This window comes from Lissotriton helveticus, chromosome 12 (genome assembly GCF_964261635.1).
Source record: "Lissotriton helveticus chromosome 12, aLisHel1.1, whole genome shotgun sequence".
Taxonomy (NCBI): domain Eukaryota; kingdom Metazoa; phylum Chordata; class Amphibia; order Caudata; family Salamandridae; genus Lissotriton; species Lissotriton helveticus.
In genome coordinates this window covers 115,798,392-115,822,073 of record NC_136073.1, presented here as the reverse complement: position 1 = coordinate 115,822,073, position 23,682 = coordinate 115,798,392, and the positions used below count along the sequence as shown (strand labels likewise).

At 46.7% G+C, this 23,682-nt stretch overlaps 1 long non-coding RNA gene across 2 annotated transcripts in view; it reads right to left on the bottom strand.

Annotated features, from left to right (window-relative positions):
* LOC144799017 (uncharacterized) overlaps nucleotides 1-22,982 on the bottom strand; it is a 97,261-nt gene extending 74,279 nt beyond the window's left edge. The window contains exons 1-3 of one of the 2 annotated variants that reach the window (XR_013603727.1): nucleotides 22,896-22,982; nucleotides 22,759-22,805; nucleotides 22,643-22,673 (exon numbers count right to left, since the gene is read on the bottom strand). This is a non-coding gene — a long non-coding RNA (uncharacterized LOC144799017). Of the gene's footprint in view, nucleotides 1-22,642; nucleotides 22,674-22,758; nucleotides 22,806-22,895 lie in introns of those variants that run through there. The other variant, XR_013603728.1, reaches the window with a different exon arrangement.
* Between the last annotated feature and the right edge of the window lie 700 nt (nucleotides 22,983-23,682).

Below are 23,682 nucleotides of genomic sequence, written 5' to 3'. Positions count from 1 at the left end.
AAAGCAGCAGGCAGCTCGGTCCTAATTCACGGGTTGTGAAGCCTGAGAACAACTCGGAATTAGATAACGTAGTAATTGGCAAAGGGCAGCCAGAAAGGAATCTACCTATAGATTCCCAAGGAACATCAACCACAAAGAGAGAAGATGAACCACCCACTACAGGGACAGCAGATCTCATATGCTTTATCCCCAGGCCTGGAGACAACCATCATCCGGCCAAGCAGCCAGTATGGATTCCGCACACCATCGGCAATGATTTAAGAATAACTGCACTTAATACAAACCAGCCTAAAACAACTGCAACACGACTAGTAGAGGGCTTGCGACCCAGAATTCCCAAAACAGAGGGAGGGCTGTCACTTGAACATATAAACGTTGAAGAGTCTGCACGAAATCAACAAATACCTAGCGGAGTGCTAAGAGTTACTGCACCTAACTCTATTCCAACGAAAACAACCGCAATAAGACTAGTAAAGGAAATGCGATCTAGCCAATCGAATACAGAGAGTGGGCAGACAAGCGAACAAAGAAATGCAACAGGTGTCATTTGGTTCAACCCGGACTATACCTCGCAAGGAAGACATGACACACTGAACAGAGGCAACATTCTACGGTTGCTATCCCACATTCCCTCTCTGGCAGAAATAAAAAGCACGGAACTAGCGTCTATTGAATTTATAGTCAATGAAGTCACAGGCAGAGAAAAAACAAAAGCAACATGGACATCGCTGGCAACCTCACAAAAAATATATGCCGAAGCTGAAACCTTCAAAAATTGGGGGATTACAATACAACCATATACAAAGCCAAGATATCCTGATATTCTTGTCCCGGCGGAAAATGAGGCAGAACAAGTGATAACTAAAAGACTCAGAAACTCGGTCCTGAGAGGAGCGGTAGGGCCAGGGGACAACAACGCCGAACAATATAATGAGATCACTCGATGTACAGTAGAAGAATATACACAATTATCTGGACAGCCCGACCCAAGATGGACAGCCAGAACTTTAAATAACATTGAATGACAAATTAGCCCCAAGCCAATGGTGAGCGCCCACGACTCATTGAGAATATGCTCTTGGAATATCAATGGACTGGCATCTAAAATAACGGACACAGAGTTTATGAACTACATCAGAAACTATGATGTCTTGGTATTCCAAGAAACATGGCTCGCAGATCCCCCGCACCTCCATGGTTACTTACGCCTTTATTCGCCTGCAGAAAGGATAGCTAAATATGGGCACTCTCAAGGCGGCCTAGCAACTTACATATCGGCTACAAGCACCTTGACTGCCAAAGAAGTCGGATCAACCTCTACAGCCCTGCTGGCTGTCAATATTCACCTGTCAAAACTTAAACCAAGTACCGTTGACACCGACTTTACATTAATTAATGTCTATATCCACCCTAGAAGGAAAAGGAAAGCAGCCAACGACCTTTGCAGCTTTATGGAGTCCTGCATAAGGGAAAGACCTATAACAAATGTCTTTCTCACTGGGGACTTCAACCTTAACCTCATGGGCACCACACAAGAAGACGAACTATTAACTCAAAATGCAATCTGGGACATCCCATTACAAGCGACTCCACAATTTTCTAAGCAAACAAAGCTAGGTAATAAGACCTTAAAAGATCTGGAATATTTTAACATCAGGGCACTAAACGGAAGGACCCCTGGAGACAACCCCTCAGCTGCAACTTTTCATTCAATAAGAACAAGCAGCACTCTAGATTATACCTTCATTTCATTACCATTATTCCAGTTCTTAAAATCATACCAGATAGGCCGCAGCGGAGACAGCGATCATTGCCCCCAAGAAATCATCTTTAAGATCGATAAACCCAATTTTGAGCAATCTAAAGACCTGAAAGAGTCAATCCACACCGTCAATTACAAAAAAATTAAATACTCAGCAGCCACAAACTAAACTCTAGTGGAAAGAGCAAAACAGCATTTTGAGACCCGCTCTGGACCTAGCGAAACTACGAAATGGGAACAATTTACACACACAATGTCTACATATGCAACAAGATCTAAGCCTCAGTCGCAAATAGGCAATGGAAGATCGGATAAATGGTCTCAAGAACAGAAAAGCAAAATCAGAGTCATAAAAAGCAGAATCTATCGTATAATGAGAGAGCTCCAACAGGTACCTAACGACACAGCAAAGCATGATGTATTACGGAAATTAAAATCAACATTAAAAAAATCAAAATGGGAAGCAAATAAATCTGCTGAGGATAAATTATGGGCAAGACTTCACGCTGACATTTAAACGGAACGATGGGGCAAGGTTCTGGAAATCAATAAACTTATTTATAAGACCGACGCACCATGGAATCTCATCTAATATCGCTGAGGACACATGGGCAAATTATCTTGGTACACATTTTAACCAGGCTGAGGGAACAAACCAGCTCCAGGAGCTTGCTACCATCGAAATACCTCCAACGAATAACGACATAAGCTCCATAGAATGGCACTCACTTAGCGAAGCAGGGAATTCGCCGAGCTTGAAAAACATCATTCGGCGCCAAATTAAGAAGGGAAGAAGAGAGGGAGCTCCAGGGCCGAATGGTATCCCGCCAATCCTTTACAAGCAAGATGCGGCAGGCTGGGCAGCAGCCCTGGAACCCCTTTTCTTAGAGATAAGACATTTTAACATCCTGCCAAACTCCTGGAAGGGTTCAATTATCTCCCCAATCTACAAGGCAGGAGACAAGGCTTCCCCTCAAAACTATCGATTGGTGGCTTTAATCGATAATGAGGCAAAATATTTCGCAGGCATCCTCTTGGATGAGCTGAGGGCCTGGGTAACAGAGAAATCCTTAATCCCGGTAAACCAGACGGGCTTTGCCAAATCAGTAGGCACAATGACTAATATTTTGTGCATGGGCATGCTCATAGACAAGGCAGAATCTAACAAAATGCACATTCATTTCTGCTTCATTGACTATAAGGCCGCCTTCGACCATATGAACCGGAACCTCTTATGGTCTAAATTGAACAATTGGGGAATATCGAGACAACTTCTAAACCTGCTAATCAACCTCCACACAGAGACCTGGGTACAGATAAAGGTGGGGGATGGATCTGCTCTGTCCAGGCGCATACAGACCAACAAGGGCCTGAAACAGGGCTGTGTTCTGGCCCCGATCCTATTTAACTTGTTCCTAAGCGACCTGGTTCCCGTTTTAAATGGTTGTAACTCCCCCGCTCCGAAGTTAGGGGGACTGCATCTACCTTGCCTACTATATGCTGATGATATCGTGCTTATAAGTCACACCAAGGTAGGACTTCAACATCTCCTGAATGCAACACAATGCTACTCAGACAAAAATGAGCTTACGATAAACCTTGGAAAAACACAAACAATGACCATCAGCAGGAGAAAAAGGAAACCAACATCACCCTGCCCTTGGGCCTACCATAGGGGTGACTAATATGAAGTTAAGGGAAGGTTTAGGGGCTGGCAAGTGTGTGCACTTGCCCAGCCGGCATGACAGTACCAGACTGCACGCAGGTTCTGCAATGGCAGACCCTAGACACATTTTAAGGCTGCTTCTGTGGGTGGCGCAACCAGCGCTGCAGGCCCACTAGCAGTATTGGCATTTACAAGCCCTGGCACTCCGGGTGCACTTTACTGGGGACTGACAGTAAATCCAATGAACCAATCAGGTATACCAATCACAGCTACACTTTTCATAGGGAGAGCATATGCACTTTAGCACTGGTCAGCAGTGGTAAAGTGCCCAGAGTCATTAAACCAACAAAAACAGGTCAGAGAGAGTATTGGAGGAAGGCAAAAAGTTTAGGGATGACCCTGCCAAGAGGGCCAGGTCCAACAACAAGGTTTCATTTTTTAAGAAATGCGGGGGACACATTACTCTCATACATCAATGATTCTTCAGGCTTACAGCAACCCATTGAACCATCTCAGCTATCCCAGCCTGTGCAGCAGACTGACTTACTGCCAGCAAGCAACAGCAAGGGAAGCCCCAGCCCTATGGCTATGGCTAGGGGATCATTACAAGTGACATCAACCCCTCAGCGCGACGAAAGCTCCATCTTAAGGTCCGTTACAACCAAAGAGATAAAGCAAGGAATGAAACTTGTCCTAGAAGCAAACCTTGTTCAAGTGCACAGGGCAAATATTAATACAAATAGCCTACCTATAAATATACCTCACAAAAGCTTCATAGGCCATGGCACTACTGCTAATGGGAATTTTTGTGAAGGTAATACACCCGGCAAGGGAGGCGAAGTCGACGGGTCTACGAACTGCATTGTAATAAGCCAGGAACAAACAAAGCATCTCAGCGTCAACAACGAAGTGAGTGTAAATACTGAAAAGGAGCGCTGGGAACAGAACGACTTAAATGTGGGAAATCAAACTTTAACCCATATTGAACAAATAATTGATTACAATAGCACGTTGAAACCTGGGAAGGAAACGGCACACACTGATAGGTCACCAACCTCGCCGCTAGAGGTAATAGAGATATCTTCATATCAAGGCAAGGAAGAATGGGAAGATCTCTCAGCTGCATACCTTCAAGAAAACAGTAAAAGTGAGACAAATACCAAGGTGCCGAATATGCCTATTACAATAAGCGACGCTTCTTGTGAACATTCAATGAAGAGTATGGGGGCCTCAGAGACGGGCCAAAAAAGCCCCACAACTGCAGAAAAACATGACGAACCCCCAAAGCTCACAAAGCAAGAAAGCGCTTGGTGCAGCTTACTCAAAACGACACAACTTCTGGTAGAAGCTCTCAACTATCAGTCGGATAAAATGGACACTCAATTGACGTTACTCGACACACTGGCTGTATTCGTGGTTGCTATTGATGGGAAGCTGGGCACGTTAAATACGCTTCTTCAAAGTAAACTGGCCCAGCCGAATCAAGGCTCGGGGAATTATAAAGAGGGATGCGGATGTGGCCCAATTATTGATAAATTGGCTACATTACCAACAATATTGAGTGACTTATGTACACAACTCAAAAGGCCACCTAAGTGCAATCAAAGCAATCCTTGTGAAAGCTTCTTCATGGCAGACATTGACAAACCAAAACCCAAAGAAGCGCAGGCGAGTAACAGACAAGGTAATTCCAAATCAAGGGCCCCACCATCTACAATATCAACAAGCCGAGGGGTGAGTGAAAACGGAACAATAGATCCTCCACTCTCTGAAAATGATAATGCAAACTTAAAAATGAATGCCAAGCAAAGACGAGCAAAAAAACGCAAGGGCAGGAAATACAAAATCGACTCTCAACGGAAAGGCTTTCTGCACCTCTTTGGAAACATTCCAACAACGGAACAAAGTGCAGCACAACCCGAGGGGGTCACGTGTCTATCAGCACGCGAGGAAGCTATTAAAATATCTGAGACTCCTACGGTGGTAAAAACCATCAACGGTATAAGGTGCAACAGCAAAATCGAAACAAAAACCTTGGAAAAACATGGGATTTGTATACAAAAATCTCCCGAAGTAGAAACAAAAAACTCATGCCTCCCAAATGGTGAACTGAGCAAAACATCTCTGCACCCAACCGCAGAACAGGCACAAAAAAGCAGCAGGCAGCTCGGTCCTAATTCACGGGTTGTGTAGCCTGAGAACAACTCGGAATTAGATAACGTAGTAATTGGCAAAGGGCAGCCAGAAAGGAATCTACCTATAGATTCCCAAGGAACATCAACCACAAAGGGAGAAGATGAACCACCCACTACAGGGACAGCAGATCTCATATGCTTTATCCCCAGGCCTGGAGACAACCATCATCCGGCCAAGCAGCCAGTATGGATTCCGCACACCATCGGCAATGATTTAAGAATAACTGCACTTAATACAAACCAGCCTAAAACAACTGCAACACGACTAGTAGAGGGCTTGCGACCCAGAATTCCCAAAACAGAGGGAGGGCTGTCACTTGAACATATAAACCTTGAAGAGTCTGCACGAAATCAACAAATACCTAGAGGAGTGCTAAGAGTTACTGCACCTAACTCTATTCCAACGAAAACAACCGCAATAAGACTAGTAAAGGAAATGCAATCTAGCCAATCGAATACAGAGAGTGGGCAGACAAGCGAACAAAGAAATGCAACAGGTGTCATTTGGTTCAACCCGGACTATACCTCGCAAGGAAGACATGACACACTGAACAGAGGCATTATTCTACGGTTGCTATCCCACATTCCCTCTCTGGTAGAAATAAAAAGCACGGAACTAGCGTCTATTGAATTTATAGTCGATGAAGTCACAGGCAGAGAAAAAACAAAAGCAACATGGACATCGCTGGCAACCTCACAAAAAATATATGCCAAAGCTGAAACCTTCAAAAATTGGGGGATTACAATACAACCATATACAAAGCCAAGATATCCTGATATTCTTGTCCCGGCGGAAAATGAGGCAGAACAAGTGATAACTAAAAGACTCAGAAACTCGGTCCTGAGAGGAGCGGTAGGGCCAGGGGACAACAACGCCGAACAATATAATGAGATCACTCGATGTACAGTAGAAGAATATACACAATTATCTGGACAGCCCGACCCAAGATGGACAGCCAGAACTTTAAATAACATTGAATGACAAATTAGCCCCAAGCCAATGGTGAGCGCCCACGACTCATTGAGAATATGCTCTTGGAATATCAATGGACTGGCATCTAAAATAACGGACACAGAGTTTATGAACTACATCAGAAACTATGATGTCTTGGTATTCCAAGAAACATGGCTCGCAGATCCCCCGCACCTCCATGGTTACTTACGCTTTTATTCGCCTGCAGAAAGGATAGCTAAATATGGTCACTCTCAAGGCGGCCTAGCAACTTACATATCGGCTACAAGCACCTTGACTACCAAAGAAGTCGGATCAACCTCTACAGCCCTGCTGGCTGTCAATATTCACCTGTCAAAACTTAAACCAAGTACCGTTGACACCGACTTTACATTAATTAATGTCTATATCCACCCTAGAAGGAAAAGGAAAGCAGCCAACGACCTTTGCAGCTTTATGGAGTCCTGCATAAGGGAAAGACCTATAACAAATGTCTTTCTCACTGGGGACTTCAACCTTAACCTCATGGGCACCACACAAGAAGACGAACTATTAACTCAAAATGCAATCTGGGACATCCCATTACAAGCGACTCCACAATTTTCTAAGCAAACAAAGCTAGGTAATAAGACCTTAAAAGATCTGGAATATTTTAACATCAGGGCCCTAAACGGAAGGACCCCTGGAGACAACCCCTCAGCTGCAACTTTTCATTCAATAAGAACAAGCAGCACTCTAGATTATACCTTCATTTCATTACCATTATTCCAGTTCTTAAAATCATACCAGATGGGCCGCAGCGGAGACAGCGATCATTGCCCCCAAGAAATCATCTTTAAGATCGATAAACCCAATTTTGAGCAATCTAAAGACCTGAAAGAGTCAATCCACACCGTCAATTTCAAAAAAATTAAATACTCAGCAGCCACAAACGAAACTCTAGTGGAAAGAGCAAAACAGCATTTTGAGACCCGCTCTGGACCTAGCGAAACTACGAAATGGGAACAATTTACACACACAATGTCTACATATGCAACAAGATCTAAGCCTCAGTCGCAAATAGGCAATGGAAGATCGGATAAATGGTCTCAAGAACAGAAAAGCAAAATCAGAGTCATAAAAAGCAGAATCTATCGTATAATGAGAGAGCTCCAACAGGTACCTAACGACACAGCAAAGCATGATGTATTACGGAAATTAAAATCAACATAAAAAAATCAAAATGGGAAGCAAATAAATCTGCTGAGGATAAATTATGGGCAAGACTTCACGCTGACATTTAAACGGAACGATGGGGCAAGGTTCTGGAAATCAATAAACTTATTTATAAGACCGGCGCACCATGGAATCTCATCTAATATCGCAGAGGACACCTGGGCAAATTATCTTGGTACACATTTTAACCAGGCTGAGGGAACAAACCAGCTCCAGGAGCTTGCTACCATCGAAATACCACCAACGAATAACGACATAAGCTCCATAGAATGGCACTCACTTAGCGAAGCAGGGAATTCGCCGAGCTTGAAAAACATCATTCGGCGCCAAATTAAGAAGGGAAGAAGAGAGGGAGCTCCAGGGCCGAATGGTATCCCGCCAATCCTTTACAAGCAAGATGCGGCAGGCTGGGCAGCAGCCCTGGAACCCCTTTTCTTAGAGATAAGACATTTTAACATCCTGCCAAACTCCTGGAAGGGTTCAATGATCTCCCCAATCTACAAGGCAGGAGACAAGGCTTCCCCTCAAAACTATCGATTGGTGACTTTAATCGATAATGAGGCAAAATATTTCGCAGGCATCCTCTTGGAAGAGCTGAGGGCCTGGGTAACAGAGAAATCCTTAATCCCGGTAAACCAGACGGGCTTTGCCAAATCAGTAGGCACAATGACTAATATTTTGTGCATGGGCATGCTCATAGACAAGGCAGAATCTAACAAAATGCACATTCATTTCTGCTTCATTGACTATAAGGCCGCCTTTGACCATATGAAACGGAACCTCTTATGGTCTAAATTGAACAATTGGGGAATATCGAGACAACTTCTAAACCTGCTAATCAACCTCCACACAGAGACCTGGGTACAGATAAAGGTGGGGGATGGATCTGCTCTGTCCAGGCGCATACAGACCAACAAGGGCCTGAAACAGGGCTGTGTTCTGGCCCCGATCCTATTTAACTTGTTCCTAAGCGACCTGGTTCCCGTTTTAAATGGTTGTAACTCCCACGCTCCGAAGTTAGGGGGACTGCATCTACCTTGCCTACTATATGCTGATGATATCGTGCTTATAAGTCACACCAAGGTAGGACTTCAACATCTCCTGAATGCAACACAATGCTACTCCGACAAAAATGAGCTTACGATAAACCTTGGAAAAACACAAACAGTGACCACCAGCAGGAAAAAAAGGAAACCAACATCATGGTATTGGAACAAGACAAGAATTGGAGATACCCCAACATATAAATACTTAGGAGTGAAAATTGACAACAGCGGGCAGTTCTCCGCACAGCGAACTAGTATACGAGGGAAAGGGTTATCTCTGGCAATTTCGCTGAAGTCCCTAAACCTCAAACTTTCTGGCCCCTCACTTCTGCCCCTGACGCAAGTAATCCGTGCTAAACTCCTCCCAACAATTACCTATGGGAGCGAAGCACTTAGAGGAAGGGATGCCAAGATCCTTGATAACACAATAACAGCCGCCTACAGGATCATCTTCAGCCTGCCCAAACAAACCTCACCAGCTCAAATCAGGCTAGAATTTGGCATCGAGCAACAGCTCCTAGCAAGGCAGGGAGCCTACATGATAGCCTGGGACAAAGTGAGGAAGTCAAAACAGGGAACATTACATGAATATTTGTGGAGTGAGCTAGTACAACACCCGTCCTCAGCAGCAGCCAGGTTCCTACTGGTCAGCCGGACGAACACAGGACTAGAGCAGCTCTGGGACACACCAGTAAATCATACAACTTTTAAAAAACTGGTCAAGAAATCGATCAAACAGCTATCATGGGTCGAAGACAAGGCAGCCCTCTCCAAAAGAACACATGGTTGGATGACTCTAAATACGTACAATACAATGGCACCACAGAGCTACCTTGGCGAGGGATACTCTAAATCTGTCAAAATGCGTTTTCTAAAGCATAGACTGGGCCTGCTACCATGTATTCAAAATTTCCCACGCTGGATTAAAATAAAAGCTGATCCCCTTTGTAGGCTATGTGGCTTGGGGCAAGAAGACATGCTGCACTTGATATGCTCTTGCGAGAAATTACATGATGAACGGAAACACTTGCTGAAACAACATTTCAACCGGCAAGGAATCCGCACACGAAGGAAGGCAGTCCTTGCTTGTTTCTCTTCCTATGACTCTCGCCTGAGCTGCAGCTTCGTAAAATTTATGAAGGCGGTGGAAAAAAAGATGCCGGAAATAAATTAATAACGGCCTCTACACTATTGACCTAATCGCGCACGCCGAATGGCATTATTGGCTGGAAGAGCTCATGGGGTCATTAGGAAAGCAGAAATATCTTATAATTACAAAGCTGAACTTAAAATTTATTTATTAACTGATTGGTCACAAAGTTGCTGCATGCACATCCGAACCAAGGAAACGTGAACGTTTTATTCTCTTATAACTGTACTTTTATAATTCTTTGTTTTTAACCTTTTCTTGTACTGCAATGGTTTTAAGTAACTATGCAAAATAAAATTATTACATATTATTACATATTGTCTCGCCATTCATTAGTTTGTAAAGAAGTGACACTGAATGTGGCATGCAATACTTCCATGGCCAATTTGGTGTGTGTTCTGGAGAGTGTCCTAATTTCCTTGATTCAGCCAATGTTCTGAATACTTTCAAATGGAAGTTATTTTATCCTGAATGACAAAGGTTTTTATGGGATGAAGACGGGAGTGCGGTATGTGGTAACGGTTTCCAGCATTGTGACTTGTTGTCATAATGTGTTATTTCCACCTACACACATGATTAGGCAAGTTACATTGTGGCCTTCAATTCCTATTTTTGACATTAACTTTGATAGGTTAAGCTGACTGAAAGCCTTATTGTTTCAAATGGATGTTGCCTTAACATCTGCTCGAGAAACTTTTGATCTTCAAGTTGCAAGGTTGGTATTGAGCACAAACTTGATGCAGCATTTTAGTGAAATTGTATGCTAAATATTTAATGTTGCAAACACTGCATGAGTGGTACACATTTTTAAACAATTTATTCTAGATTTGTTAGCACATTCCATAATGTATTTGTGGTGATCGTGTCCTTTTTACACTTATTGGTTTCCAGTCTATTTGGAGGCATACTGCTTATGTTAGTCATGGGTGTTGGGATGTTGGTCCTATTTTTGTTGCTCCACAATGGATGTTCCACCTCGAGGCCAAATGGTGAACGACTTATCACACACTCTGCTGTGTTGTGAGCACATGATACAGCACTTTGAAGTGTCTTTACTTCAGGAATTGAACGACAATTATTTTTGTCCTTTAGACCTGTGCGGTTACACTGTTTGTAGCCTGTGTTCCGCTGTCTGTGGTGCACTTTTGAGTGTGCACTGGATCTGTGTCTTGTGATGCAATTGGTTCAATCTACAGATGTGGATCTGTAGGAGCATCCATTTAGGGCTCATATTCAGTGCTGTCCTATGAGACTACCTTTGCTACAGGTTGCTTATTATGAGCCATTTCTGAATGCTTTGTCTCCTGGATTCTTGAAATCTGGATTTTCTACTGCAGTTACACTGCCGGCTGGCACACTATCAGCATCTGGTGATTGGGCTAGATATGACCATGTTTATTCTGTGGAACTTGCTGCTCATGCTTCTATGTATTAATCGTCTGTGGATGATGGTTCCTTCCTGGATCCCACTGAATTCCTGAATATGGGAAATATCTCAGGAACCTCCTAGTTTAAATTTGGCACTTTGTTTTTAAATCAAACTGACTTTCAATCATGTTTATTTAGTTGGATGCTTTTAATTGCCATTTTTTATGGCTTTCATTCGCTTTTATAATTAAAGTATATTTTATAATCATTTAGTTGACATTTTAGGTTGATATTTTTAGGCTAGCTTTTATGCTTTTATTTTGAGCTTAGTCTCCCGCCAGCCAAGGAGAGGGTGTTGTCAGGTACAACAGGGCCCTCACCAAGTCTCCATTTTAGCTACACGTTTTAGCTTGACATTGTTTTCCAATGGTGACTTTTTACACATTTAACATTTACACAACAGTGTACTAAAAATTATTCTGCATGCAGTTAATTTCACAGTAAGCATTATTATCATGTTGTTTATACACTCTATCCAAGGCTAGGCACATGAAAAGTGATGCCCTGGTATTTGGTTGCCTGATTGGAGATCGCTCTAAGGCTCCAGACTTACCATTGCATCAGCTGTGCACAATTGATGCAGTTCAATTGTAACAGTACTTTTATTATATAAACTGCCTCTGTGCACATTTGGCAGAGGAGCAATTCTGCTGGGATTATCCTGGAGCGATGTGCATTGTAACTGAGATGCAGCCTTGCTGACTTCTACCGTCATCCTACAAAGGAAAATAGCCAGGTCCATCCAGACAGGCTTCCTGGCACATCATACTTTCGCGAACGTTTAAAAACCTAGTTGTTCAACCAATAATTCATGATCCGTTTTTTACTTTTCTGTTTTTTCTTCTTTTCTGCTCCATCAGGCTTGGCACTGGGAAACCCTTGTTGGGTAGCTGTACGCCATACAAAATTAATTTAACATAACATACTCAGATATGGGGGAGGGCGGTTAGGCTGTCCCAATGGATCCGGCCGAGGGTACTTCTATGATGCTCTACCTATAATCTCAAGATTATAGGTAGTATTAGATAGGAGTATAAGTATGATCACATAAAAACATTATAATGGTTGAGCATTCTTGTAATGCTAGTTACAATGCTTTGTTTCATATTCCTAATAATTGCTGCTCACACTTTCTATACAAGATCACAATGGTTTGAAAAGCAAGATATTTATTGTGTTTACCTTTGACATGCAAAAGTAACAACGACAGGGTAGATCTGTTTTCACAATTTCCTTGGAGAATAAAGAGTGGTCATGTTCAAGGTTGCAGATACCATCTGGTACCCTGGTAAGGTTAAGGGTTCAGATAGGGACCAGTGACTACCTAGGAATTGGGCCAACATTTTCTGATATGTAGACTGAGTCCCCATATTCTGAAGTTTGTGTTGTCCAGGTGCACAGTCCTACTTAATTTGTAGGAACTGTATAACACTATGCAATTATTGCCAATCATAGTGAGTCAAAATATGCGAACTACCCCAACAATATTGATAAAGTAGGTCACATTGCGACACCTGTTTTTTTAAGAATATTAGTGCATAGGTCAGTTCGTAAAATACCAGTGTATTTGTTAGATGTCAGGGGGCAAATTGCATCCACTTTTACCAAATCAATTTTAGTACATTCAAAGTAAGAAATTGCAAATTGTGAATTGTTATTAGTTGCAATTTACAATTTCTTTTTTGGAATCGTTTGTACATCAGGTCCTTTGTCAATAGTTTCCATGGGGATCATTTAAAAAAAAAAAAAAAATTAAGAACTTTATTCACAGCTATCATATCTGCTTTATACGTACATCATATCCAACTGTGCAACAGACGTTTTTTTCCATTTTCACCCCTCATGCATTCCTCCCCAACATGTTCTAATATCATTCAAGAATTACAACCATAAGATGCCTATATCTTGTCATACAAATCTGTCATTTCTGCATTGTGGGGAGGTAACATAGCAATTACTAAAACAACCCAACACCCTCCCGCCTCCCCCCTCCCTCTCCCAACCTTGAACTGGTAGTCTCCTGGCTGTCCCGATGTAATAATCTGCTTAATGGGAAATCAATCATCGGGTCCCTCCGGTATCGTAGGCGCTGATGTGTGCTGACGCATGGGGTGTTCCTATATGTGGCGGTTGCCGTCGTGTGTGTGATTGGGCGTCCTGTTAACCCTCGCTTTCATTGCCCCCTGTTTGTGGTCGACCCTCCTCCTCCATTGCAAGGATCATTGTCTCCCATTCCAGGGATATTGGGAATTTCCGTAGGCCCCGTGCCTCCTCCCTCCTGAGGACTGTCCCTTCCGCCTTCCCCACTTCAGTACCTCAGCTTGCCAAAGGGGTATACCTGGTGGTGTGTGTGACTTCCATCTAATCGTAAGTGTCCTGATTGCTAAAAGCAGGGCCAGATCGAGCAGTTTCAGTTGAGCCTTCTGTGTTTTGGACCGTCTGCGCAACCCTAACAGACAGTACAGTGCCTCTAACGGCACTGGGAGTGTCGTGACCACTCTCAGCGACTGACATACTCCTGACCAGTACCCTTGGAGTCGTGGGCACGACCACAGCATATGAAGGAACCCAGCCTCATCCACCCCACAGCGTGGACAGGTATGGGGAGTGTTCGGGAACATTTTGTGCAACCGAGTGGGAGTCAGATAAGCTCTGTGCAGGACCATCCCTTGTATAAACCTAAATCGGACATTACACGATACTCACCTGGGGTGCTCTAGTATTGTGATCTAGTCCTTGTCCAATAGGACCTGAGCCGTGTCATGTGCCCAAGTGTGTTGAAGATATGTAAGTGAAACTGCAGCATGTGCCCTAACTCCCAAATATAGCCAGCGCACCAAGCGCCCACCTGAGCCCATAAGATGCAATAAGTGTACCAATTGGTGTTGTGGATGCTGTAGACGCTGTGGTGCCCACTTTTGTTGTATATAGCGTATGACTGTGGTGTGCAGCAGGTACATTCTGGGGGGAGCGCCAGTGGCCTGCAGGAAGGCTTCATGAGTCAGTAGATGGTCATCGCCGAATAGATCGCCCACCACTTCCGAACCTGAGTCCCGCCAAGGGCGCAGCACTCTAGTCGTAAGCCTGCCCTGTGGTGTTGGGCTGCCCAGCAGAGGAATATTGGCCGCGTACGTTTCCGTCGAAGCAGTATAGGCCGAGGCCTTACGCCAGATTCTCAGAGCTGTGCACAGAAGCGGGTGGCACTCCGCAGGAATGCGACTACCCGGTAGTAACAAGGCGTGTAATTCTCCTCTTCTCAGCCTGTCAGGCGTGTATTCTATTTTGTGAAGGTTCCGTCCTGCCGTCCAGTAGGAGAGCCACTGGAGCTGGCCAGCATAATAGTAGCCTCTAAAGTCCGGGGCTCCTATCCCACCAATTCTAGTTCCTAATTGCAGCTTGCGCAATCCTATTCTACGTCTTCCAGTTCCCCAGATCAGGGTGATTAGTGGAGAGTTGAGTGTGTCGAAGATAGATTGTGGTATGAGCACTGGGAGGTTAACAAAGAAATAGAGCAGGCGGGGGAGCATTACAATTTTGGAGAGCGCAATTCTGCCCATGATTGATAATGGCAATGACGTCCAGAACCCCACAGAGGCTCGGAGGCTCCCGATAGCTTTCTTAATGTTTCCCTCGATCTGATCTTCCTGCTGCCTATAGACCTGTATTCCAAGGTATTTAAATGTATCAGTTGCTACAGGGATATTGTGGGTGCCAAACGGTATCCCGCCTGGGTCTGGGGTTGCACGGAAGTAGAAACCGTTCGACTTCGCCGGGTTTATAGCTAAACCCGAGACGGCGGAGAATCTTTCAAAGATCCCATAGATGGGGCCGTGATCCGCTTCTAGGTCACGGAGGAACAGTAGGATATCGTCCGCGTAAATGGACAGTAAGTGGCAGGTGTCACCGCTCTGTATCCCTCTATGTCCCATTTCAGCTCGTAACGCTATGGCCAGAGGTTCCAGTGCGAGCATGAATAACAACGGGGACAATGGGCATCCCTGTCTGGTGCCAAGGTGAATCATGTATCTATCTGAGATGTGGCGCCCTGTGAGTGCCCTCGCCGAGGGGGCCGTGTAGAGCAGTCTAATCCATGCCAGGAGCGAGTCCGGAAGGCCGAACTTCGCGAAGGTCGGGAACATAAACGACCAGGTTAGGGAGTCGAAGGCCTGCCGCAGATCTAATGCTATGCAACCGGACCTTGGGAGGTCCGGTGGAACTGACGCCATGAGTGCATGTAGCCGGCGCGTGTTCATAGAGGTGTTCCTACCCGGAAGAAACCCACATTGGTCTCTATGAATCAGACCTGGGAGGTGTGTATGTAGTCGCAGAGCTATCACTTTACTAAGTATTTTGTACTCCGTGGAGAGCATTGATAGTGGCCTGTAATTTGCCAGGTCTAAGCTGTCCCTCCCGGGCTTTAGCAGTGAGACGACCAATGCTTGCATCGTGGACTCTGGTAGACAGCCTCTTGCTAATGCCTCCCAATACACCTTCTCTAAGACTGGTGCTAGGATGACCGAGTATGTCGCATAGAACTCCACCGGGAGTCCATCCATTCCCGGCGTTTTTTGGAAATTTAGGGATTTAATAGCTACTCGTATTTCCTGCTGGGTAATAGGGCCCTCTAGTGCCTGTGTAGCATCAGCAGTCAAGACTGGGAATGGGAGGTCAGTCAGGAAAGCGGCAATTTGCTCTGGGTCAACGTCTGTGGGTCGGGCATACAGGGTAGTCAGGTGGTCTCGAAAGGCTCGGTTGATCTCAGTTTGCGTACCCACTATTTGACCATCCTGTGTCCGTATCCTAGTTATTACCGGGATGTCCTGGTTTTCCCAAACCAGGCGAGCCAGTAGTGCCCCCGATTTGTCCGCCTCTGCGTGTTGTCGGCGCAGGTATTACCTATAGTCTATGACGCGTAGTGTTGCAAGAGCATCAGCATGGTCTATGTTCGCTAGTTGTAACTCCTCCCTTTTAGTAGGATCCAGCCCCACCTCGCTTTCCAGTTTCTGTAATTTATCCTCTATATCCCGCAGCTTCCTAGTGATTTCCTGCCGGGCTCCCACTAATTGTCCAATCGCTGCCCCACGTATAACTATCTTCATTGCATCCCACACCACCAGGTTCGTGGAGGCAGTGTCCCAGTTTTCCGTGAAGTACCTATCCAGTGTCTCGGACAAGGAGGTTCTGAAGGTGCCATCCTCCAGCAGGAGCGGGTCCAGGCGCCAAGTAGGAACCGGGGTAGGGACCCTGCCCCATCGGATGCTAAGCATCAGGGGCCTATGATCAGAGAAGGCTTTGGCTAGGTATTCAGGGCTTTCAATCCCCGCAATCAGGGCATCTGAACATAGAAATCTATCAATCCTCGTGTGCTGTGCATGTATGTGTGAATAATGGGAGTATTCCCTGTTCTCAGGGTGTATGGTCCGCCAGGCATCCTTCAGTTCCCCTCCAGCCGCCCATGCACAGAACACGTCAGTCAGTTGGGAGACCCAGGCCACTTGCAGGGGAGGGTGCGATCTGTCTTTGTCAATATCCATGATCATGTTCCAATCTCCCCCTAGCACCCAGGGGGTGGCCGACCAGTCTGCTAAAGCCAGTCCCAGTTTCCGCCGGAATTTGTCTTGATCTAAATTCGGGGCGTATATACTGCCAAGTACTACAGGCGTGTTGTCTAACGTCCCTCTCACTAAAATGTACCTTCCCTGATCATCCACCCTCCTTTCTACCTCAGAGAACGGTGTGCCATGTCTGATCCAGATGGTCGCCACTCTAGAGAAGGCTGAGTAGGTTTTGGTTAAGATTGTGCCCCTCCATTTCCTCCTCATTTTTATAGCTTCTGAGGCCGTTTGGTGTGATTCTTGAAGGAAGGCAATCTGGGCGTGGTGTCGCAGCAGAAAGGCGTGTATTCTATGCCGTTTTTGAACCGCCCCTAGCCCCCTCACGTTCCAGGTTGTAATCCTATACTTCCCCGCTGTGTCAGCCATAGTCATATATGTACCTGATGTGTGGCCTCACCCCTGAAACAAAAAAGAACCATTACGGCGCAGTTCAAAAAACAGACTGTGCCCAACAATTGAACAAAGCTTATTAACATTGAGTATCCAGTGCTTTCGCCATTGGGGGGTGGTCGAGCACCATTACGGTCTTTACTCTCAGCCCTTTGGGCTCCGCCGGCTCAACGGCAGCTATCACGGGGCAATATTACCAATAATTAGAGGGGAGCCAAAACCCAAGTTGCCCCTGCTTTACTTGTAGTTCAGGAGTGAACTTGCCCAAACATGTATAGCGGCAGGGTACAGTCCCAGGTAGCAATAACGTTTACTCGCGGTCCCTCTGCCTCCCTCCTCAGGACCTTTCTCTGCAACAGTGCAATACAGAATCAAACACATAGTTAATACAATACGGTTCGTGTGCCGGTCAGCCGCTTCCAGTCCGTTCTTCCTCCCCACAGTTGTCTAGTACATCATCTGCCGTGTTGGGCGTGATAGTGGGAAACAGCAACACACTGTGGTCTGAGTCTGAATGGACCGTGCTGTCCTCCGAGTCCGTCAATATCTTCTAGGAGTCCTCCCTGAACGTGCCTGCTACCGCTAAAGCGTCCAGTTGTTTCTCCATCTGCTGTGTTTTTGATGGTCCGCGTCCTCTGCCTCCTCGTCGCGATCTGGGGGTCCCCGCCCCGTGTCTGTCTCGGGTCCCGCTCAATCCCCCAGCCTCCGGGTCCAGCGAGGGGTCCTGACTTCCGTCTATACCCAGCACTTCTAGCCATTCCTCAGCATCGACAGGGCTCTCAAAGAAGTGCGTTTTCCAGTCGTGTATCACTTTTGAACGGGCCGGGAACAGCAGAGCATATTTGAGGTTGGACTTTTGCAGTTTCTTCTTTACCTCTATGTAGGAGGATCGTTGTTTTTGGACCAGGTTGGTATAGTCCGGGTAGAGAGAGATTTTGTGATTTTCATACTGAATGAGGGACTTCTCCCGGGCCTTTTGTAGCAGTACATCCCTGTCCCGGTAGTTCAAGAGTCGTACTATCAGCGGGCGGGGGGTCATCCAGGGTCTGGTCTGCCCGTTGGGATCCTATGCGCTCTCTCGACACAGAAGTTAGGTGATAGTCCCTCCTCCGCTACATGATCGCGGAACCATTGTTCCATGAAGTCCGCTGCCCGGGACCCCTCGCATCTCTCCGGAAGGCCTATAACGCGAATGTTATTCCGGCGGTTACGGCCTTCCGCGTCCTCCACCCGGTCCAGAAGAGAGGCTACCTGCGTTTGGAGTCGTTGAATGGAGACTGTGTGTTCCGCCACTGTCGGTTTGATCTCGTCGAGGGAGAGGCCTTGGTCTTTCGCTCTATCCGCTAATTTGCCATGGTCCGCCTTCAGCAGGGATAAGTTGGTCGTCAGGGTGCCCATCTGTAGTTCTAGTATCACCCTGGAGTCCCTGATCTCCTGCAGGATAATGTCTAATTTGTCCATTGGCGGTCCTTCCGTCTGACGCCCCGCCGCGGGCTGTTGAGATGCCCCATCCTCGGTGGCCGGCGCCATGGGGGTGGCCGTCGTTGGTCCCCCAGGGTTTTCCGTCATCTTCAACCCTTTGCGGACCATTGGAGCATTGTTTCCGGCCCCCGGCAGAAGTCTCGTCGTGACCCCAGTGTCCGGTCCCCGGGGCGACCCCCCCGTCGGGATAGCACCAGGGAGCAGGTGGGAAGGGCCCTGCAGTCCAGTTGTCCCCCGATTGGGGGGCGCCGCAGTCAGTCCACCGGCTCTATTTCGCCCCTTGTGGGTCGTCACGTGGTCGCGTGGCCTGTCTTCTCCACGTCCAACGAGCCCTCCAGGGATCAGCGCGGGGAAGGATGCGGGGTCCCACTCGGCATCCCCGTTGTCCTGGTATAGGATCGCCTGGGCTTCCCAGCCTCGTTCCCTCCCTCGGGGGGGCCTCGTGGGCCGTCCTCTCACCTCAAGTGAATTCAGGCCCCCTCGGGTCCACGGAGATCTCCGCTGCTCGGTCCACTGCCAGGGCCGGGCTCCAGCCCTTCAGAACAGAGCAACCCACCGGTGTAAATTTAGCCAAGTCCGTTTCGGGCCGGACCGGGAAGGGGCGCGACTGGTGGAGAAAGGCCCTCTACTCTCCGGGCTATTTTTGCGGCACTATGCAGCCGCCACTGTCCGCCTCGTGTGTGGCCGTTCCGTGACGCCTGCACAGAGGCGAGTTTTGCCGCTTGTCCTGTGCCTCTCCGTCTCCCAGCGCTCCCCCGCCTGCCCCAGGGGATCCTCCGGCAGGCTCCGGTCACAGCCCGGGGCCTCCAGCGCCGTCTGGTCGAGCCGGGGTCCGGGCCTTCGTTCACTTCCGGTGGTCTCGGCCACAGGACGATCAGCCTCGTTCCCTACCACAGGGCCCGGCTTCCGGCGTCCTCTCGCCTCAGTAGGCCGCGCCGCTCCTATCTTGGCAGTGCGGGCCGGTTACTTGCTCGCTCTTCTACCGCGGGACGGTAGGGTTCAGGGACACACCTCCGATCTTTTAATTCATTGCCTCAAGGGATTTTGAGGCAATTATTGCAGGATTCTGCCCCGATCAGCGCCGGAGCTCTAGCGGCGCACGTCCGTTCTCATGGCCTGCAAGCCACGCCCCCCCTTCCATGGGATCATAAAGGAGGACTCTCATAAAGGAGTAGAGCCCTGAGAGAGGAAGAGTTTCTTTCCAAGGAGGTCTTTGGACAGCAGGGAGAAACCTAAGTTGAGGAGTGTGTAGGAGGAGTGATCAAGAGAGAAGAATTTAAGGAAAGGATTCTTTCAAGAGAAAAGGATTCAGTTGAAAAAAGGTAAAATCTCTTGAAGTAGACATATTGACACTATGAGCAAGAGTGAGCAAGTGTAGGAAAGTGCACCTTTCTCATAAGGTCGCCCCTACTTTTTGCCTGCCATTGGATGCAATTTTGACTGGAAGTGCACTGGCTCATGCTAAGCAGGTCACCAGTGCCAGATCTCTTTCCCAAAACTTTACAATTGGTTCTCCAATTGGTAATACCTTTAGAACTCCCTGTAAGTCCTTAGCAAATGATACCCCTTGTACCTTGGGCAAGGAGGCAAAATAGTTCCTTAAGGGCTACAGCATGAATTGTGCCACACTAAGGGAGCACTAACAATGCCCATGCAAACTGCCATTGTAGGCTGTATGTCTTGGTGCAGACCAAAGTGAAAACATGACATGGCACACATCCTGTTTGCCATGCCAGCAAACACTTCAACCAATAGGCTTTTCACCCCTACAGCAGGCCTACAGCCCTAAGGCAGGGTGCACTATACTACATGTGTGGCCACTGGTCAAACACAATTTCCGCAGCTACATGATGGCTTCAGTGGAACAAGAGATGTTTGGTATCAGACATCTCATATTAATAAGCCCACACTGATTAAAGTGACTGATTTATTAATACATTCCCACCCAGAGGGCACCTAAGAGTTGTCCCCTGAAAACCTACCAACTACTAGTGTGCTGGTTCACTACTCCTAGCCAGCTTGTCACCACAGATGAGTTTCTGACCCCCAGGGGTGACGGCCTTTGCTCTTAGGAGGTCAGAAGCAAAGCCTGCTTGGGCAGAGGGTATTTACATCCCCTCACACAGGATGACCTGCAAATTAGCATTCCAAGGCAGGGAGCTTCAAAGATTCCACTGCCTTTGGTATGTGGATCGGGCTTCCCTCACAGGAGAGGATGTTGACCCCCACGTTGACCAGAACCCATTTGGCAGATGGTCAGACAGGAAAATTAGTAGTCAAAAAGGCATGTTCACCTTCAGGCTAGTTCCATGCTTAAGGTTTGCTATCTGAAGTGAATGGAAAGTTTTAGAGTCTGTCATCTTTGTGATTGCAGAATTAGGAACTCTTGGACAGGGTTGTGCCCACTTCCCACAGGAATCCGTCATATAGGGGGCAAGTGACCCCAGTGGTAAGTAGCCTATTGGCTACTACTCTAAACTCCCCTAACACTCCAAAATCTAGAATTTTGGGGAGCCCCTGGCACTAGTTAACCCAATCCTGCTGACCTAAAAGAAGAACTACAACTGAAGAGCTACGAAAATCAAGGACTGTGACTGGAGCACCAACGCTGATGGCCTGTGCATTGGTCCCAAAAGATTGCACCAAAGTCACTCAACCTGCAAGATGCTGTGCCTTCAAAAGCCTGTTAGGACTGCCATTTCAAAAAACAATGGTCCTTAGGCAGTCAGGGATAATCATGAGAAATAAATATAGATCAAAATTGAATTCTATATTATCTGCCCAGCCGGACAGGGTTTAATAACATATATATCGTTGTGTAGTCAGTTATCTGTACAATATCAATTGGGACACGGCCTGTGTCCTACTACCACATATAGACAGGTGTGACATACATCGAAGGTGGGTATCAGGCAAGAGGAGACAGCCTTCACACAATCATACAACTTTCGGCAGACTAATGATTCAAGAGTACACTATTGTGACTTTCCATGTGGTATAGTCAGAAGCATATAGTGTAGGGTGTCGACGATGTTTCGATCCCTATTTAAGGATCACCTTCAGAACATTGTAATCATGCCTTATTTACATTTCTACCACAAAATTCAAGCCCAAACATATTTGGAAGAAAAAAATGATTGCAAGAAAACATTACAGTGGGTGTGAAACAGGGGGAAAAACAGGGTGGGTAATGGGAGAAAGGGGGATATATATATATATACAAGGATTTAGTGCAGAATACAATACACATATAATTCAGACATGTCTAACTAGTGAGTTCTAGCAAAGAATGGAGTGAGTTGTTATATTTACTGGGCTATTAGTGTGGGCTGGTATGTAAGGTCGTACAATAAGGCGAAATGGTGATACACTCGTAGAGTTAAAATCGGCGGGAAATACAAGGACATTCTGTGTTGGTTCGGTGCAGTAATCGAGAAATTGCTTAGGAACAATCAGAAAAGATACTTGGCGGAGTTACTCAATGTGAAGGTGTGCTAGGCGGAAACAATAGTGGAATCTGGGAAGCGGTTTAAGAGGCAGAAGTTGACAATGTTCACGTGGGTGTGAACGATGTCTGTGCTTAGAAAATTGAGGCGGGCGCCGGTATAGGTAGAATACTGCGTGCTAACAGGTAAGTAGGTGTCTGAATTGTGGGAGAGGGAGACGTGCACCTACGCGGCGTAAAACCGCGGATTACATAGCTTACCTCGAAAGGTTACTTGGGAGGTGTCTGTCATGAAGGGAAACCGGTAAAATTAATTATAGTTAAAACCTGCGGGCGAAAGGGTGGAGTGAATTCAGTCTATGTGCGCTAAGGGACGCATTCAGTGAATAAATTAAACAGGCGGGGACCTTACCGCAATATGGATGATGCAGCGAGTAGAGTGGTGGAAGGATAAAGAACCTGCAAAAGGGGGAAGAGGCCGAAAGGGTTAGGCTCTACAACAGATGTATGGAACCAAGAGAAGAGTGAGGAGCCGGCGTTCGCGCTTACCAATTGTGATCGATGGCGGAGGTCCTCAATGGGAGTCCAAGCTTACAGTCGAGCCGATGCTCGTGAAGACTGTCTGGCGATGTGTCCTCCATTATGTGTAACATCCGGTCATGTGACTTGGCACATGTGACCGGGCGAGGCTCTAGCCAGTGCATTCAAGGAAGTGAGTTAATACAGCGGCCATTTTGGAAGGTGCATTTAAGTGAAAGGAAGCACTTGTTGGACTATAACGAGTAAAGTGCATGCACAGCGGTGCAGGTTGTATATCAGAGGGGATCATACATGTAAACTTGCATTACAGTGGAAATTGTACAAGCAATATTGATATTTAAAAGCATTATTTTTAGACAAAAGACGGGCGCACTACCGAAAACTCTGCCTGTGGGGAGTCATTGCCAAAGGGAGAAGAATTAGCTTTTTTCTGCACGCCGGACCTCGCCTGTGGAGGCAGAGGCTGCCAGACACATCGAGGGAGCTGTGACCTGCTGGTCTGTGGTAGAGGCAGGCAACGGGGCTGCAAGCGTTGCAGGGACTCCATCTCCCAGGAGTCCCTGCCTGACCGACAGCCATCTTCCGGTCCGCTCTCCCTGTTGCTCCGCCCGCTGCCCACCTGAGGGGATTTAAACTCCCAGCTTGTTATTATCCCGCGGGCGCACTACCGAAAACTCTGCCTGTGGGGAGTCATTGCCAAAGGGAGGAGAATTTGCTTTTTTCTGCACGCCGGACCTCGCCTGTGGAGGCAGAGGCTGCCAGACACATCGAGGGAGCTGTGACCTGCTGGTCCGTG